Below are 15,661 nucleotides of genomic sequence, written 5' to 3'. Positions count from 1 at the left end.
TTTCCATCAGTTAGTGCTCCTGATTAATAGGCTGACATCTGTGTTGCGTGTGATAAATCTGTTGTCCTGTTAATCAAACTATTATCCATTCATCATCTTCTCAGTCAGCTTAAGATCATCACAATATCACACAAGACCGAGTGAGGTGAAAAGTACGAGCCGCTGTCACAGAGCTGCTAAACCTTAGCGTGCTAATGTGACACAACATCGTGAGCATTTCTCTTCTGGTGTTGGAGAATGATGCTATACGCTCTTGCAAAACAATTTCCAGTAATTGCCAAAGATGATGAAGAGATGTTACAGGAGGAAATAGCTTTCAGAGTGAAGAAGTGACAAAAAGAGAAAATGCTTTTGTAATGAGAGAAAAGCATTTTTATGTTTTACTTTTGCAAGAATAGCAGAGATTCAGTCACGGGGATAAATTGCTGCCATTTAAATCTCTTTTCATCATTTCATGAAAATGGAGAAATAAACCATAAATCACCCTGTAATGTTTGAAAAACCAAACTCCCTCTGCAACTTCAGTGAAACTGCTGTAAACGCCTGTTTTCCTGCCAGGAAATGATACGACTGTCACTGTGTGAAAACAGTGAACACAAGAAAAAGAGAAGAGTGTGATGTTCACTCATGACATCGGTGGGATCCACGAGTCTTCCAACAAGCAGGATGAGCCCCACGTCACAGATCATGAGCATGAACGAGCTGCCAAAGGTTACTCATGGGGGGACAGAGAAGTCGAGCATGGTGTCAGGTCTCCCCCCTTCCTTTGCTTTAGTTTCGTCCACCTTCAGCGTGACCTCATGGGGTGTCTAAATGTAAGGACATGGAAAAAGGAGCAGTTAGAGGACAGAGTGAAGAGAAGTGGATCTCTAAATGAGGTAAAGGAGACAAGGGAAAAGTAAAAATCCTTTGTTGTGTTTCAGTGTGTTTGGCAGCTTCATGGTATTCATTTATTTGGTTCTTTCTTAACCTCGAGGAGTGACGGCATCTTTCCCTCCAATAATCCAGAGAAGTTGGCTGAGTGGGAGAAAGTGGATGATACCCCAGCGCTCCTCAGGAGACTTTGTAAACTGAAGGATTTCCTGAGTTGAAACTTAGGGAAACGGATTTCTGCCCACCTGTGGAAACAACAGTCAGTCTGTTAATGCGTTTGCTCTGAGAAGCCTTGTTACAACCTGACATTTCACTCACTGACAGTAATTATATCCGACTAGTAAACTACTCCACGTCGTTCATCGTGATACCTGACAACAGGAAGCAGTTGGACTGACACAGCTCCACAGACTGTGGATTCAGGAGTGAAAACTCTTATCAGTGAACATATATCACAACGGGGTCACACCTGGACTCACCTCTGCATAAATATGCATGTAACGTGGTTGTGGTGTTCACAGTGTTTTCACCTCACTGTTTCAGAGGTGCTCTAAGGATTATCCACAACGACACAACACACAATCCCAGTTTGTGTACCACTTTAAGAAAAGTGATTGTTTTTAATTTGATGGCACCAACAAATCTGATAAAAGTTGGGAGAGATTAACAAAAGGCTGGAAAATAAGACGACTGGTTGTTAAAAGAGCATCTTTGAGGCAGAGGTTCACCAATCTGCAAAAAAAAGAAACACATGTGTGAACACAGTTTCCCACTGCGTCCACGGTGGCAGGTTAAGGCTCTGTCATGCAAAGAAGCCACGTGTGAACATTATGAAGAAGCAATGATGTCTTATCTGTGCCAAAGCTTGTTTAAAACAGACTGAGACAAAATGGAAAACTGTTCTGTGGTCGGGCGAATCAAAATCTGAAATTCTTTTCCAGCAAACATGGACACCACACTTTAATCCAGACACTCACCACCTGAAAATAACAACAGCTGCTCAGTTGCACAGCAGTGAAAATGTCCCGATCTCAACTTTTATGAGATGAGTTATTGCCATCAGGTTAACAATGAGATATTATTCTTTCTCAAAATTTTACATTTTCTCCATCTTAACATTTTATGTTTTCTAAATTCTATTGTGTATAAAATATAAGTTAATAAGATTCATAAATCTTTCCATTCTGCTTGATTTATATTTTACACAGCATTCAAACTTGGGTTATCAGGTAGGATTCTGTGTACAGGTACTGTTTCCTGTGTTTGGATGAACGAGTCCACATTTTTACATTTTTAGATTTAAAGCCTTTATTTTGCAAACTGTGTTGGAGGAAGTACTCTGATCCTTTAATTGAAAGTATATTAATATCAGAGTATGAAAATACTCTAATAATCTAATTACTTTTATTTTAATTTAAAAAAAATACCTAAATTATGACACATAAAAGTGCTTACATTATTGCATCAATATTCCTGAATCATTCTTTGGCTCTTTGCTCCGGTATTTTGCTGGTTGGAACTGTTGTAAATAGTTTTTCATTTATGACATTACTGATTATAAATTTTGTAAAAAAAAAAAAAAAAAACTAGTACCGGTACAGAAAAAAAGAATATATATAAAATATTTATATATATATATATATATATATATATATATATATATATATATATATATATATTAGGGGTGCAACGATATTCGTATCGATATTGAACCGTTCATACAGTGCTTTCGGTTCGGTATGTATATGTATCGAACAATACAAAATTTGTAATTTATTTTATCAACTTTCCTTCTGACGATGCTGTCTGTGTTGAGCGCTCAGTGAATCTGCGTTCGACTACTCCGCCTAGGCTGCACTGTCGAGCGCAGATCCACTGAGCGCTCCACACAGACAGCATAGTCAGAAGGAAGAGCGCAGGGCAAGCTAGCGAGACAGAAGTTAAGTTCTCCTTACAACATGGACCTCCCCCACCCTCATTCAGATCTGGCGTTTGGAATTATTTTGGTTTTCATGTGACGTATGACAGAGGTGTGGACTCGAGTCACATGACTTGGACTCGAGTCAGACTCGAGTCATTAATTTTATGACTTTAGACTTGACTTGAAAAAATGTTCTAAGACTTGTGACTTGACTTGGACTTTTACACCAATGACTTGGGACTTGAATTGGACTTGAACCGGTTTACTTGAAAAGACTTGATATTTCACCCCAAATATAAAACTTAACATGCATATTATATAGAGATTGAAAATGTGACGTCATTCACGGGTAAAACCGCAAAGGATTCTGGGAACTCGTGGCAAGAGGTACTAGCGCACGCAGGCTTTCAATTAAAATCAGTTATACAGCGATAAAAAGAAACACAAAAATGTCAAGAAGCTGTTGTATTATTAACTGCAATAGCCGGTCGCATGACAGCCACGGGAAGCCGACGGGTAAAGAGATCGGTTGTTATCGGATTACGTCGTTGAAGAGAAATTGTTCGAGCCATGTTTCCGAAGTAACAAAGAGGCGACGGATGGCCTGGATTGCAGCCATTCAAAGACCAAATATAACGTCCCAGAACACTCCAGCTCACAGGTTAGTCTGCTCCAAGCATTTACACGAAGGTCAGTGTTTTTTAGTAGTTAATACGTCATTTTTCATAAAATAATTGGTGATATAGGTTACAAGCAAGTCTGGCGCTGAACAGAAATGGTCGCGCTATGCTCCTTTATTTATTGTGCATAAATAGTGAATTGTCCTGACACAATATTGCGTTTCGCTTCTGTTATTATGGTACATTGACAAAAACATACTTTTATTCACAGGATAAAACAGGTTTTTGTATCACTAATTGCCCAGTACGATTACAGCATACAGTATTATTGTCACTGCTACATTTCTGTGATGCTACCAGAAATTATTTCCACTACTAATTAATTATCGTTGAGCTCAAAGGTCCTATTAATAAACGGTTAACGAATGTGTATTTATGACGACGATTTGTGAGACTGGTAAACTTATGATACGTACGATGGTCTTTCGTTCTACACGGTGCATTTCAAGGTCCTGCACCCATCCGTCGGTAAACTGTACCTGGACTTGTTGCAGTGACCTGAAGTTACTAAACTTCATGAGTGTATGCACTCACTCCAAGAACCGTATGATTATAAATATGCATATAAATATGCTAAGATGAGATAGCTGACTTCATCTAACTAGCAAATGTTGTCCAGGCTACGTTGGTGATACAGTTTTTTTTAATGTGTATGATATTTTTGTCATGCGATTTTAAAGCCGGTCCTACAACCGCATCCAAGAATAACATGCAGCTTATCTCAGAACTGTCGGTGAAAATTATTCTTGGAGCTAGGTTTAATTGAGCTGCATTTTAAAGAGGTGCAATTTCACAATTTGTGTATATTTTCTAAGTTCACTATTTTGTCATGTGTTGAGAAAAACACAGATTTAAAAATTACATGGTCTAATATTTACATTTAGCATAACTGCAACATTATTTTTTTTCGTTTTTTTGAATGACTCGAAAGGACTTGAAATTCAAAGTTTCAGACTTGTGACTTGACTCGGACTTTTACACCAGTGACTTGAGACTCGACTCTGACTTGCCTGACATTACTTGAGACTTGACTTGAGACTTGAGGATAAAGACTTGAGACTTACTTGAGACTTGCAAAACAATGACTTGGTCCCACCTCTGACGTATGACCCTGAAGGTAAGCGAGTCATGGACTAAAGTAAAACAGTATGTCGGATGTGCCATGCAATGCTCAATTACATGGGTGGGAACTAGTGTGTTGGCGCAGTTAGCTCGTTAACGTGTTGGCCGTCTAGCCCCATGCACGGAGCGATCGGCGGTAGCTCGTTAACGGAGATTTGCCGTGTTGTGGCGTTAAGGTCATTTCAACGAGATTAACCTGAAAGCACTAGTGGGAACACAACGAATATGACTGCACATTTACGCCGACATCATCCTAGTGCAAAGACAAAAACAACAAGCATGCTACTAACTTTAGCCGAGTCATTTAGACTAGAGATGGACCGATCCGATATTACGTATCAGTATCGGTCCGATACTGACCTAAATTACTGGATCGGATATCGGAAAAAAATAAAAAATGTAATCCGATCCATTAAATATCACGAAAGCACCTCACAAAACTTGCAACACGCCGTAACTCACCTCAGAACGTTAGCACGTCGGAGCAGTATGCATCACGTGATAGAGCAGCTGTGGCATGCGGGACCTGTCGGTGGTCTGGATAGCATTTGGAGCTTCGCTAGCAACCCGGCATTTCATCTCCGACAAAGTTATCCCGAGAGAAGTAAAGCAAGTGTGTAAGTCCATCTCTGAATGTTTGTAAAGCATTCCCACGTTAAGTTTAACAAGCGATATATGGAGCGACTGCCTCTCGCTCTCCGGCTGCTACTTCAATCATGAAACTGATCAATGATCAGCTGATCGGCTTTTCTGTCGTGAGTCCGTCTCTCTTGTTTGCTTTTGGCCCACTTTGCACCAGAAAGAGGAAACCAGCGGCTGAACAACAGCAGCACGTTTAAGCTTGATCAGCTGCTGTTAGAATTTATTTAATATTACTTTCTACTCGAGGATCTTTTTCTACGTAGCTGACGTAACTGTGCAGGGGCGGATCTAGCAAAGTTTAGCCAGGGGGGCCGATAGGGCATGAACAGGGAAAAGGGGGCACAAAGACATACTTTTCTTTCTTATTCTCATTTAAAATGTCGAGCTTTTAATAAATAATTATCTGACACCCAAAGTTTTAATTTGATGTAAAATGAATAGAAGTCATTTACTGTATATAGTGACTATTAAGTCTAATATATATACCCTAGTAAGCTATAGTACTTTTTCCTTTGGGAAGGTACCATCTGTGCAGTCTGCAATTTTGTTGAAGAAAGATGTTGAATCTATTTAATATTTCTTGAGAAATAATTGATTTCTGTGCATTTTTTTTTTCACACTGCATCAAATTAAGGTTGATTACGTCGATTAAGCATCATGAGGTGGAGCGTGAGGGGTGGTTCCCTATTTTTTATTTATTTATTTTTGTTGTTGCTGGGAGTTGGAACCCTATTAGTTAGGTTGCTTAATATTTATGCTAAGTACTCTTTAAAATACCAGAATAGGGAGGATGGTGTAGGTTCAAGTTTATTAGATTGATCAGTATTGCTGAACTATGAAATATTTTTTTTTGCATACAGGTATAACAGAATAGCTTTAGTGTAGTTGTTGTTTTAAACTTGAGTATGAACTTATACAAAATGCAGCAAGATATTTAAAAAACAGTTTTGTTGATTAAAAAACACTATATCGGATTCATATCGGTATCGGCAGATATCCAAATTTATGATATCGGTATCGGTATCGGACATAAAAAAGTGGTATCGTGCCATCTAATTTAGACAGCTGTTAGCACATGATTCTCCTTATATGTTTAATATGCTGCTGAGAATATAGCCCAGAAGAAGCGTATAGTATAGCTTTTATTTTGGAAAGAGACATTTCTCTGTAATAAACTCTTTTCCAAAGATGAGTGATTCCTCAATCAGATACAGGGCTTGCAATATCGCTAGCCCGACCTCCTGGGGCTAGCGATTTTTTTCAGTCGGGCTACCAAAATCTATCTCTTCCCTGCCCGTCGGGCTATTGTAGGAAGGAAAAATATATGTCAATGCTTTTGCATTCTTTCGGAAATGTAGCTGGGTAATTATGTCATTGGCATCGGTGAGCCACTGTCAATATGTGACATATTGAAATCGCGTTTGAATTTGCGCTTGTTTTTTTGCTTTCACTTTGCAATCGCTCGAACTGTGTATAGAGAGCGACAGCACTGATCTGTGAGTGATGATAATTTGTGCACCAATTCCTCTGACATCGTCTTATTAATCGTTAGCTTACTATGCAAACATGACAAGTGAAATCTCCCGCAGCTTAAACATGTGAGAGGTTGATCGCGCAGAGAATCGCTGAGCTTATGTGAGTGCGTGTGTAAAAGCAGCAGGATATATATTTGACTACGATGACCTGGATGACTGAGAACCTTCACAGACAGATATATATTTTAGTTCTGCTGAGCCAAATAAGACAGGTCAGGGTGAAGAAGTGACAGCCAAAGAAAAGCTTACCACAAAACGGAGAAGTTATGACAAATCAGACTATAAGGCAAAAAGAAAGTGCAGCTTTATGGTTTCATGGACAAAAGAATTTCTGTGGCTGCAATATGACGAGCTAAATAACCAGGGCTGCACATAAGTGGTCCGCAGGTGTGCATACGCTGTCAAAATAAAAAACACGCACAAGGGTTAGGGTTAAATTTAAAAACTGTACTTTTGAGTTAAAATATATATTTATAATTTTAATAAATGACAAATTAAAAAGGCATGAACATTTTTTTGTATCGAAAAAATATCGAACCGTGACACCAAAGTATCGAACCGAACCGTGAATTTTGTGTATCGTTGCACCCCTAATATATATATATATAACTAACAGAGTTGCAGAAAGGTGCGGCAAAGAAGGTGCATAAGAAATACAGCAAGCTGTCCATACCTGAGGCCTTGGAAACTGCCAAGCAAAGACTCACAGCCTTGGCCAGCCGCTTGAAGAGGTACACCAGAGAGATAGAAGGCAGGAGAATAAACCAGCTGTTCTCCACAGAACCAGCAAAGGTGTACTCTCAGTGGCAAGGGAACAATAAGAGAACAGCACCACCAAGGCTGGAGACGGAGCAATACTGGAAGAGCATATGGGAGAAGGATGCAACCCATAACGTCAATGCTCAGTGGCTAGAGGATCTGAGGGCAGACCACAGCGACCTCCCTGAACAGGGTCAGTAACCATCACAGTGGCAGATATCCAAGAAAGGGTCTCCAGTATGAAGAGTTGGACAGCACCAGGGCCCGACATGGTTCACACCTACTGGCTAAAGAAGCTGACTGCACTCCACGAGCGTCTGGCAGCACAAATGAACCAGCTGCTAGTTAATGAGAGACACCCGGAATGACTAACCGAAGGTCGGACGGTCCTGATCCCCAAGGACCCCAAGAAGGGACCGGTCCCATCCAACTACCGACCAATAACCTGCCTCAGTACTACATGGAAGCTCCTGTCAGGCATCATATCGGCTAAGATGAACAGGCACATGGGTCAATACATGAGCGGAACACAGAAAGGAATTGGCAAGAATACCAGAGGCGCAAAACACCAGCTACTGGTAGACAGAACAGTCAGCCGAGACTGCAGGACCAGACTGACCAACCTGTGCACTGCCTGGATTGATTACAAGAAGGCCTATGACTCAATGCCCCACAGCTGGATCCTGGAATGCCTAGAATTGTACAAGATCAATGGGACCCTAAGAGCCTTCATCAGGAACTCAATGGGGATGTGGCGCACAACACTAGAGGCCAACTCCAAGCCCATAGCACAAGTCACCATCAAGTGCGGGATCTACCAAGGAGATGCTCTGTCCCCACTGCTGTTCTGCATAGGCCTGAACCCCCTCAGTGAGATCATTAACAAGACTGGCTACGGATACCGACTACGGAACGGAGCAGTTGTCAGCCACCTCCTGTACATGGATGACATCAAGCTGTATGCCAAGAGTGAACGAGACATCGATTCACTGATCCACACTACCAGGCTATACAGCAATGACATTGGAATGTCTTTCGGACTGGAGAAGTGTAGTCGGATGGTAACAAAGAGAGGGAAGGTAGTCAGAACTGAGGGGATTAAACTACCAGAAGGCAACATTGCAGACATAGAGGACAGTTACAAGTACCTGGGGATCCAGCAGGCGAATGGGAACCATGAAGAGGCCGCTAGAAAAGCTGCAACCACCAAGTACCTGCAGAGGGTCAGGCAAGTCCTGAGGAGTCAGCTGAATGGTAAGAACAAGATCCGGGCCATCAACACGTACGCCCTGCCCGTGATCAGGTACCCTGCTGGGGTAATAGGCTGGCCAAAGGAGGAGATAGAAGCCACTGACATAAAGACAAGAAAGCTCCTTACCATGCATGGAGGGTTTCACCCCAAGTCCAGCACCCTGAGGCTGTACGCTAAGCGGAAGGAAGGGGGCCGGGGACTGGTGAGTGTCAGCACCACAGTCCAGGATGAGACAACGAACATCCAAGAATACATTGGGAAGATGGCCCCAACTGACCGAGTGCTCAGTGAATACCTCAGGCAGCAGAAACCCAAGAAAGAGGAGGGAGACGAGGAACCATCATGGAAGGACAGGCCCCTGCACAGTATGTACCACCGGCAGATAGAGGAGGTGGCTGATATCCAGAAATCCTACCAGTGGCTGGACAAAGCTGGACTGAAAGACAGCACAGAGGCACTAATCATGGCAGCACAAGAACAAGCTCTGAGCACAAGATCCATAGAGGCTGGGGTCTATCACACCAGGCAAGACCCCAGGTGCAGGCTGTGTAAAGATGCCCCAGAGACAATCCAGCACATAACAGCAGGGTGCAAGATGCTAGCAGGCAAGGCATACATGGAACGCCATAACCAAGTGGCCGGCATAGTGTACAGGAACATCTGTGCCGAGTATAACCTGGAAGTCCCGAGTCTTAAATAAGGGAATATTTAAGCAAATTTACACATCCATTCAGTGTGATTGCAGTATCTGAAAAATGGATTAATAAACAGAAAGGAGAGGACTTTGTAATAGATGGATATGAATTAAATCTTACAAATAGAAAGAATAAGAATGGCGGTGGTGTGGCCTTGTTTGTGGATAAAAATTTAAAATACAAGATGGTAGAAAAAATGACGATGGCGGTAGATAATATATTAGAGTGTGTAACAATAGAAATTAGTATGGGAAAAGAGAAAAATGTCATTGTAAGTTGTATATATAGAACACCAGGTTCTAATATTGAAATTTTTAAGGAGTGGGTAGATAAAACATTCATTAGGACAAATCAAAAAGTCATGTTCATTTGTGGGGATTTTAACATAGATCTACTAAATCCAAACAAGCAGAGAGCGACAGAGGAATTTATTAATACAATGTATAGCTTGGGGCTTTTTCCAGTGATCACTAAGCCCAGCAGGATTACAGCACAGTCGGCAACCCTAATAGACAATATATTTACTAATGAAATAGAAAATAGAACCATAAGTGGTCTCCTAATTAATGACATCAGTGATCATCTACCTGTTTTTATAGTGTATAACAGCAATTACAGGAAGGTTAAACAGCAAAACACAATAAAATACAAACGAGTGAGAACAGAAGAGTCAATAAACGCATTCAAAAGTGATTTACTCAAGCAAGAATGGGAGATGCTGTATAAGGAAAAAAATATTGATAAAGCTTATGAGATTTTTTTAGGAAAATTTAAACTGTTATATAATAGTCATTGCCCAGTAAAGAAATATAGTAAAAAACAAAAATATGCAGAGTGCCCATGGATTACAAAAGGATTGCAAAATGCATGTAAGAAGAAAAATACCTTATACAGAGAATTTATAATGAACAGAAGCACAGAAGCTGAAAATAAATACAAGAAATATAAAAATAAATTAACGAGTATTTTAAGGTCATGTAAAAAGGAATACTATGAAAAATTACTGATTATGAATAAAAATAATATTAAAGGGATCTGGAAAACATTAAATACCATCATCAAAAAGGGCTCGGGGCAGGCAGACTATCCTTCGTATTTCGCAAATAATGATAGAAATATTACTAATATGAGAGATGTGGTAAATGAGTTCAATAAATTCTTTGTAAGTGTTGGGCCAGACTTGGCTGAAACAATTCCTGATATGACAGATTCTGTAGAGAAAGAAACTAGACTCATTGACCGCAATCCTCATTCAATGTTCTTAAAGGTGGTGGAAGAAATGGAAATCATTGATATTGTTGGGAAATCACAAACAAAAAACTCTACAGACTCTGACGACATTGATATGGAAATCGTTAAGAGAGTGATAGAGGGCATTTCCAAACCCTTAACACACATTTGCAATTTGTCCTTACAAACTGGTACATTCCCAAAACAAATGAAAACAGCTAAAGTAACACCACTGTTTAAAAATGGTGACAGACACCAATTCACAAATTATAGGCCTGTCTCTCTACTTTCTCAATTTTCAAAAATACTGGAAAAAGTCTTTAGTAATAGACTTGACAAATTTATAGATAAACACAAAATAATAATGGATAGTCAGTATGGTTTCAGATCAAATAGATCAACATCATTGGCATTAATGGAACTGATCGAAAATATCACCAACAATATAGATAAAAGACAATGTATAGTTAGTGTATTCATTGACCTAAAAAAAGCTTTTGACACAATTAATCATGACATATTACTTGATAAACTGGAGTACTACGGCATTAGAGGAGTGGTGTTAGAATGGGTAAAGAGTTATTTGAGAGACAGGCAGCAATTTGTGAAAATTGGGGAATATCAATCAGAGTGTATGGACATTGTTTGTGGAGTTCCGCAGGGGTCAGTATTGGGACCAAAGCTGTTTATCCTCTATATCAATGATATATGCAGAACATCAGATATACTACAGTTTATTCTATTTGCAGATGATACAAATATTTTTTGTGCTGGAGAGAACTTACAGCAGCTTTTGGAAATTGTCACACAAGAAATGATTAAACTGAAAACATGGTTTGATAGAAATAAGTTATCATTAAATTTGGAAAAAACTACATTTATGTTATTCGGAAATTGTAAAAAAGATGCAGGAGCAAAATTATTAGTAAACAATGTTGAAATAGAGCAAGTTTCGGATACAAAATTTCTGGGTGTGATAATAGATAACAAAATCTGCTGGAAACCTCACATAAAGCATATACAAGCCAAACTGTCAAGAAGCATCTCCGTACTAAGTAAAGTTAAATATTTTTTGCCTTCCAAATCACTCCGGGTACTTTATTGTTCACTTATATTGCCATATTTGGAATACTGTGTGGAAATTTGGGGAAACACATATAAAACTGCACTTCAACCAATATGTAAAATTAAAAAAAAAGCAATCAGGATGATTAATAAAGCAGGATTTAGAGACCATACTAACATCATGTTTTTGAAATTAAAAATACTGAAGTTTATGGATCTTATAAAATATAAAACTGCAAAAATTATGTACAAGGCCAGATACAATATGTTACCAGGAAATATACAGAGGATGTTCTATGACAGAGAAGGAGACTATGAATTGAGGGGGAAATTGAATCTAAGGATTCTTAAAGCACGGTCAAAGGTTAAAACCTTTTGTGTCACTATTTATGGGGTAAAACTGTGGAATAGTTTTACTATAGATCTACAGCAATGCTCAGGAATTAGTAAGTTCATGAAAATACTTCGAAAACTGATTTTGGAAGAATATGATACCGATAAAGATGATCACCCATTGTATGTATAAAAATATCAAATTATATCCAAATTATATCAATCACGGTAGCCAAGTTTATATAGGTTCTCCTCGTGTATCGTGTGGAGTATGTGATGATGGGAATTAGGTGAATTATGTGGGATCAATAAGATGTTGAGCAGGGGTAGGAATTAATAAGTATGTTCATACTTCTTCCTACTCCTTTTCAGACCAAACATTGTTACATCATGTCAGACGATTTTGTTTTATTTCATTATATATTTTTTGTTTATCTGAACACATACGTGTGTGTGTGTATATCTACATATATATTCGTATCTGTAAATGAAAATATATGTAGTGTGTATATATTGTTTTTTGTTTTATATGTCTGAAACAAATAAAGATACAATACAAGACCCCAGGTGCAGGCTGTGTAAAGATGCCCCAGAGACAATCCAGCACATAACAGCAGGGTGCAAGATGCTAGCAGACAAGGCATACATGGAACGCCATAACCAAGTGGCCGGCATAGTGTACAGGAACATCTGTGCCGAGTATAACCTGGAAGTCCCGAGGTCAAAATGGGAGACGCCCCCAAGTATTTAGTATTTAGTATTTATTTATTTATTGTCATTGTCAAGAACAATGAAATTGCGTTTGGGGCTTCCATACAACCCAAAAAAAAGAAGAAAATAATAAATACCCCTTAAAACCCAAGTGTACATATTTAACCCAGTGTGACTCCAATGCAATAAGACAATCCTTAGCAATAATGTTCGTAGAAATTCAGACAAAGACCTGAGAAACATGACAAAATACAACAATGCAACCCATTCAATATTATTGTACTGTGAGATATGATATCAGATATGATAGTTATCTATTTAAGAAAGAGGGGGGGGGGGGGGGGGGCAGGAGGGGGAAGAGAATAAAGATATGATGCACCAATGCAGACCAGTTCATTGCTATTAAGAAGTTGGATATGGTTATTGTCCGTGAGAGGGGGGCAGAGAGTTCAGGAGCCTCACAGCCTGTGGATACAGGCTGTTGGCCAGTCTGGATGTTCTGGCCTGTATAGGGTGGTGGAGAATGACCGAGCTAAGATCCTGTGGGACTTCCAGATACAGACGGACAAAATGGTGGTGGCTAACCAACCGGACATAGTGGTGGTAGACAAACAGAAGAAGACGGCCGTAGTGATCGATGTAGCGGTTCCCAATGACAGCAATATCAGGAAGAAGGAACACGAGAAGCTGGAGAAATACCAAGGGCTCAGAGAAGAGCTCGAGAGGATGTGGAGGGTGAAGGTAACGGTGGTCCCCGTGGTAATCGGAGCACTAGGTGCGGTGACTCCCAAGCTAGGCGAGTGGCTCCAGCAGATCCCGGGAACAACATCGGAGATCTCTGTCCAGAAGAGCGCAGTCCTGGGAACAGCTAAGATACTGCGCAGGACCCTCAAGCTCCCAGGCCTCTGGTAGAGGACCCGAGCTTGAAGGATGAACCGCCCGCAGGGGCGTGCTGGGTGTTTTTATTAATTATTAATAAGAATAAAATAAAATAAAATAAGAAAATCCCCAATATCCAATAGATGGATTTATGTTTATGTTTTATACACAAAACTAAACTGGAAACATAAACTTGCATAAAACAAAATAAGCATGTTTTCATATTCAGAAAGATGGAGCCATGAAGTAAAAGTATCTTTGGGTAACAAACAGTCCTCCTACGCTGTGTTAACTTTGAATACTTTGAATCTCTGTATGAAGAAAGGATGCAAAATGACACAGATGCAGTCAAACATCTTGATGTGCTGCAGTAGGATATCATAAATCTGTGCCTAAAATACTACTTGCATATTTTAGATTCTGTATTCACGTCATCACTTAAATACACCATGCTGCATCCCCTTTAAGTAAAATATTTCAGCACTGTTGGGAGATGTTCCAACGGGGATGCAAAATGACTCAATCACAGCCCGATGTATCGCTGGTAGATTGACGTGCTGTGGTTTGAATTTTATTCTTGTTTAACCAGCTGCATTCCCAGCTGGCCCAGGCTTCACGTTCTTGATCCAGAAGCTCTTACAGCTGTCAGAGAGGCGGTCCTCCAAGGGCCGCAGGTCTGCTTTGGGAAACCAGGAGCAGTGAGGTGGTTGCAGCATTCAGCCTGAAGGTCTGTGTGGGGCTTTTCAAATGGTTGAATACCTGATGTGTTTGTTATTGACATGATCAACACATAATAACAAAGCTTCATTCCTATAAAGAAACACTTGGTTTATACTCTAACCACATATTCATGGATAAAAACAAGCAAATATAATCTTTGAAGCGTAAATACTTATAAGCTACCGTTGAAATACACATGATTGTTAAGTATAAGTTTGTCAGAGGGCTGCTGGTCTTTCCTCCAAGTCTCAGAGCTGACGGTGCAGACAGAGGACTCAGATTCATGAGACCTGGAAAATAAATTTTTATGGTGTAGTGTAGCTCGTCCATCAACATGTAGGCTGCTCCGCAATCTTAACTGACCCCCAGTTCTTTTTTTTGCGCCATCATCTGCCTGAGCTCCAATTTGCCACTCCTGCTGTGGCACCACCAATCCCAGCATCTGTCCTGGCTCCAGCCCCAGTCGCCTTCTGAAGCCCACCTCCACTCCCTCCCTCCTGGAGATGAGGCTGTATTGCAAATCTGTGAGAGCAGATATGGTGGCCTGCAGGCTGTATTCTGTCTAGTCTGCCACCATCCCTGGGGCCTCCGGGGCCGGCTCTGGCTATCAGACCCAGAAGCTGGGCAAGCTGAGCCAGAGCTGACCCAGGCCCGAGGGTGAGAACAAGATGCTGTGCTGATGCTGCTGCTGGACGTCAGGCTCAGTAGCAGTTCTGCTGGCAGGGTCACGATACGGTTCAAAGGTCGAGGCCGTGTTTAGGGCTGATGTACCGAGCTGCTGCAGCTGATCGGCCTCTCTCTCCCTTCGCTCAAGAGTTTCAGGCCTCGGTACAGCTGATCTATACGCCGAGGGACACGTTAGCAACACTAGCACTGTTATTTATATAAAACTACACACAGCAGGCATCGTTGCTGCTTCTCTCGCTATCCTGGCTTGACCGTACATAAGACCAACAAACCCCTTGCTTTGGGGGAGTGTTGTTCTCGTGGCTCGGTGTGGGGGTGGTGGTGTTGAAAGTATATCGATCTCCAGGGCTGAGCTTTCGACTCAGGGGTAATGCTCTAAGCAAACAACGGCAGTGTGTTTTTAAATTCTTAGAATTTGACCAGCAGTGAATGTTTGAGTATTTGGGGGCAGAGAGGACAGAGAATACTCACTCGACCCCCAACTTTAAGTGTTTAAGTGTTTAAGGTTTAAGTTTACACTTTCTCTTCAACGTGGATTTTGATGACTTATGTAACTA

The 15,661-nt window shown here is 40.5% G+C and overlaps 1 pseudogene across 1 annotated transcript; it reads right to left on the bottom strand.

Moving 5' to 3' along the window:
- Positions 1-487: 487 nt before the first annotated feature.
- On the bottom strand, positions 488-15,650 carry LOC146651765 (uncharacterized; annotated as a pseudogene). The gene is made up of 4 exons (XR_014907638.1): positions 14,593-15,650; positions 14,304-14,386; positions 971-1,118; positions 488-809 (listed from the first exon to the last, which is right to left on the bottom strand). The product of XR_014907638.1 is annotated as an uncharacterized LOC146651765 (transcript).
- Between the last annotated feature and the right edge of the window lie 11 nt (positions 15,651-15,661).

This window comes from Rhamphochromis longiceps, linkage group LG15 (genome assembly GCF_057381845.1).
Source record: "Rhamphochromis longiceps isolate RC_006_pf linkage group LG15, R_longiceps_female_GT1.1, whole genome shotgun sequence".
NCBI classification, from domain to species: domain Eukaryota; kingdom Metazoa; phylum Chordata; class Actinopteri; order Cichliformes; family Cichlidae; genus Rhamphochromis; species Rhamphochromis longiceps.
This window is presented reverse-complemented; position numbering and strand designations above follow the sequence as displayed.